Source organism: Lycium barbarum, chromosome 4, assembly GCF_019175385.1.
Source record: "Lycium barbarum isolate Lr01 chromosome 4, ASM1917538v2, whole genome shotgun sequence".
Lineage (NCBI taxonomy): Eukaryota > Viridiplantae > Streptophyta > Magnoliopsida > Solanales > Solanaceae > Lycium > Lycium barbarum.
Window position 1 is genome coordinate 94234945 of NC_083340.1, and position 4640 is coordinate 94239584.

Here is a 4640-nt window from a genome sequence, read left to right on the forward strand (position 1 = left end):
ACTAACTATAGGTTCTGAAAATGTGGAAAGTTGCAGATTTGCACTTTGGCCAGTTGATTGTAAAATGAAATACGGACCGTAAAGTAGTTTACGGGCCGTAAACTGCCATGTCGTATTTCAACTTCCAAAACTTCAACTTTCTGTCAAAGGCTTCAATGGTTAAAGATGACTTGAAATACAGACCGTAAACTGAAATACGGCCCGTAAACTGTGTTCGTAAATCACCATGTCTCAGCCTGACTTTGTGGTTCAGTTATGATTAAATATGTCCACGAAATATGGCCCGTAAACTGGAATACGAACTGTACACTGAGTTTACGACCACTGTTGCACTTTCAACGACTGTTCATGTGAGATCAGATTTTGGGTTATTAAAAGGGGGACAAAGTTTATTATTTCATTTCCACATTTCACCCCTTCTCTCTAAAACATCTCTCTACATTTATTCCACAAGAATTCAAGGATTATTAGTGATCAACAACATAATCCAAGTGAATCAAGTGTAAGAAAACCCATTAAAGATCATACAAGTCAAGAAATCTCATTGGAGATGAACTAGGGTTTTTTGTTCAAATGGAGTATTATCAACCAAGGCTTGTTCCTACGACATCTAAGGTAAGATTTATGGTATTTCTATGTTGTGTAAGGTATTTGGGAGTTGAAATACTTGGATTGTAGAAGGGTATAGAAAAATGGGTCACGAATGTGGAATAGTGCCATTTTGAGAAATAGCTTAACTTGAGTTACGATTCTTGATGTGTTGTGATGTAAATATGTTATAAATGATGTTGAGAACATGAGCTGAGCAATGTATGAGAATGGACGTCGTCGTGCGTTATGGCCATGGATAATGTGGATGAATAATGACTAACATTATAGTATTGTGAATGTATTATTGACGTTTGAGAGTTGATATACGCTATAGAGGAATGTCGTATAAATAGAGGAGACGTTGCCAGATTTTCTCTAGTTTTTGTCATGTATGCTAGCTATCGATTCTAATGATAGTATGACTTTAATGAAGGTAGAGACGTGAGCTTCGGAGGAGAACGTGCAAGTGTAGAATAGTTCAACGGAAAGGTATGTAAGGCTAACCCTTCTTTCATAAGGCATGGTTCTTTGGCCAAACATCCAAATCTTCTATAAGACTATGATATCTTTCAAATGATTTGATTTTCCAAGCTTGTAAGCTCACGATTCTTGATACGCTACGATTGTATTAAGTTCCTCGTATGACGAGTAAGCCTATAAAGATAGATGTGATGAATGACGATAATAGCAACAATGATATGGAAGACGACTATAGTGGTAATAGCGATGACGATAACGATGACGACGATGATAGTAATTATAATAGTAAAGACGCTTATGAGCTATTATGTATAGGTATCTATGTATGACTATTATGGAACTCCGAGCTTATGAGGCCGGGTAGGATATGTAAATAAGTATGTATATGATTATGTAACGCGCGCACACCTCTGCAGATGGTACGGATAACCCTGACGCCTTGGTAGGGCCAGGTAGATGTAACCTTGATGCCCTGGTAGGGCTAGGTATGTGTAACCTTGAGCCTTGGTTGGCCAAGTATGTATGAAACATCGATCCAGCATGGTCGGGTATGCTATGTAAATGCTATGTATATGATATGATTATGTATATGATATATATACGATTACGAATACGGATATGATACGATATGAATGTAAATAAGGGTATGTATACGAATACGAGTACAAATATGGAATGGATATGATTATGGATACGGATATGGATGTATGTACACAATACGCATTAGAAATGGAAAGTTCCTACGAAAGGCAAGTAAGTGCCTATGACGATGATATTACCATCTCCCATCCTGTGCTATTTTTCATGTCGCTTATTATGCTTCTACATTGATATTGATCATGCCTTCATACTCAGTACATTCTTCGTACTGACGTCCTTTAGTTTGTGGACGCTGCGTCATGCCCGCAGGTGCACAGGGAGACAGAATTGATCCATAGCCACATTCTCAGGGACTACATAGCGGAGCTCCATTTCATTCGGAGCTATAGCTTTTGGGTACTTATTCTTTTGTGTATATAATTATGGGCATAGCGGGGTCCTGTCCCGCTTATGTGATATGACATACTCTCCTTAGAGGCTCGTAGACATGTGTACATGGTTAGATGTGTTTGGCCTTGTCGGCCTATATTTTGTATATCATTTTGTTAGGCTTGTCGGCTCATGTACATTGACCTGGTATAGTCAAAGGAGACCCCCAGTATCGCGATGCAGCCAATGCGGTAGATTACATTCCGGACAATATCGCCAAGGTTCGGATGCTTGTTATACTCGTGGTCAGGTGGGGCACATGATGAGAGATTCCCCGTTGGCGAGCGGCAGAGTCAGGATTCAGCCCACAGGTTTAGCAGCTGGTTCTTCCTCAGTGCGCCCGGTAGGGCAGGCCCCTCAGGTGTCAGCAGGACGAGGTAGAGGCAGAGGGGCAGCATCTACTTCAGGTGCCACTCAGCCCCGTATATATGCTTTAGCCGGACGACAGGATCTTGAGTCCTCCCCCGATGTGGTTACAGGTACATTACACATATTTTCTTATGATGTGTATGCCTTGATAGATCCGGGTTCCACTTTTTCCTACATTACCCCGTACGTTGCTGGTCGCATTGGGGTGAAACCTGAGCCAATCAAACCTTTCTTCGTATCTACTCCGGTTGGTGATCCCGTGATAGCTAGAAAAGTATATAAAAATTGTGTGATAGTGACATGTGGTCGCCAAACTAAAGCTGATTTAGTTGAGCTTAAAGTGTTGTAATTCGATGTGATCATAGGTATGGATTGGTTGGCCTCATGCTATGCTAATGTTGACTGTCGAACGAAAGTAGTTTGGTTCCGATTCCTGGGAGAACCCGTGCTGGAATGGAAGGGTAATACGGCGTCTCCAAGAGGTAGGTTTATTTCCTATCTCAAGGCCAGAAAGATGATAGCCAAAGGCTACATTTATCATCTAGTCCGAGTTCATGATACTGAAGCTAAGTCGCCAACTTTCCAATCTGTCCCGGTAGTAAATGAATTTCCAGATGTATTTCCAGATGAGCTTCCAAGCTTTCCTCCAGAAAGGGAAATTGACTTCGCCATTGATGTGTTGCCGGACACCAAGCCTATTTCTATTCCTCCTTATCGCATGGCTTCGGCAGAATTGAAAGAGCTAAAGGCACAGTTGAAAGACTTGCTCGAAAAGGGGTTCATTAGACCCAGCTCATCGCCGTGGGGAGTACCAGTCCTGTTTGGAAGAAAGAAAGATGGTTCCCTACGAATGTGTATCGATTATAGGCAGTTGAACAAGGTGACGATAAAGAACAAATATCCTCTCCCAAGAATTGACGATTTATTTGATCAGCTGTAGGGTGCCAAATGGTTTTCTAAAATAGACTTGAGGTCGGGTTACCATCAAGTGAGGGTTAGAGAAGAAGATATTCCTAAGACAGCCTTCGGAACAAGATATGACCATTATGAGTTTCGGGTGATGTCGTTCGGGTTGACTAACGCTCCGGCCGTGTTTATGAATTTGATGAATAATGTGTTCAGGCCACTCTTGGACTTGTTTGTGATAGTATTCATTGATGATATTCTTGTGTATTCTCGCACAGAATCAGAACATGCCGATCATTTGCGTGTCGTACTTGGAATTCTTCGAGCACGAGAACTATATGCAAAATTTTCAAAGTGTGAGTTTTGGATGAATTCCTTAACATTTCTGGGCCATGTTATTTCAGATGAGGGTGTTCGAGTTGATACTCAGAAAATTGAGGCGATGAAGAATTGGCCGAGGCCTACGACTCCTACCGAAGTTTGTAGTTTTCTGGGATTGGTAGGTAATTATAGAAGGTTCGTGGAGGGCTTCTCATCTATTTCAGCTCCATTGACGAAGCTAACCCAGAAGTCGGCCAGATTTCAATGGAATGATGCTTGTGAACGCAGTTTTCAAATGTTGAAGGATAGATTAACCTCAGCCCCAGTCTTAACACTTCCAGAAGGGTCCGATGGTTATGTAGTATACTGCGATGCTTCCGGTGTTGGGTTAGGATGTGTGTTAATGCAGCACGGTAGAGTTATTGCTTATGCCTCGAGACAGCTGCGGAAGCATGAAAAGAATTACCCAACTCATGATCTTGAATTGGCTGCAGTTATTCATGCGTTAAAGATATGGAGGCATTACTTGTATGGTGTGCATGTCGATATCTATACAGATCACAAAAGTCTCCAATACATTTTCAAACAGAAAGGGCTGAATTTACGACAGAGGCGGTGGTTAGAATTGCTAAAAGATTATGATGCGAACATTTTATACCACCCCGGAAAGGCAAATGTGGTAGCTGATGCGCTTAGCCGCCGATGCATGGGTAGTTTATGTGAAGTCTCTCCGGAAAAGAAAGAGATAGTTCATGAACTTTACCAGCTAGCTAATCTCGGAGTGCGGGTATTTGATACAGGTAGTGCAGGGATTGGTATTAATGATCCCATGGTTTCGTCTCTGAATACGGAAGTGAAAGAGCGTCAGTATGAAGATCCGCAGTTGAGCCACTACAGAGACACATTTCATGAAAAGGAGAGATCTCCATTTAAAACATCAATGG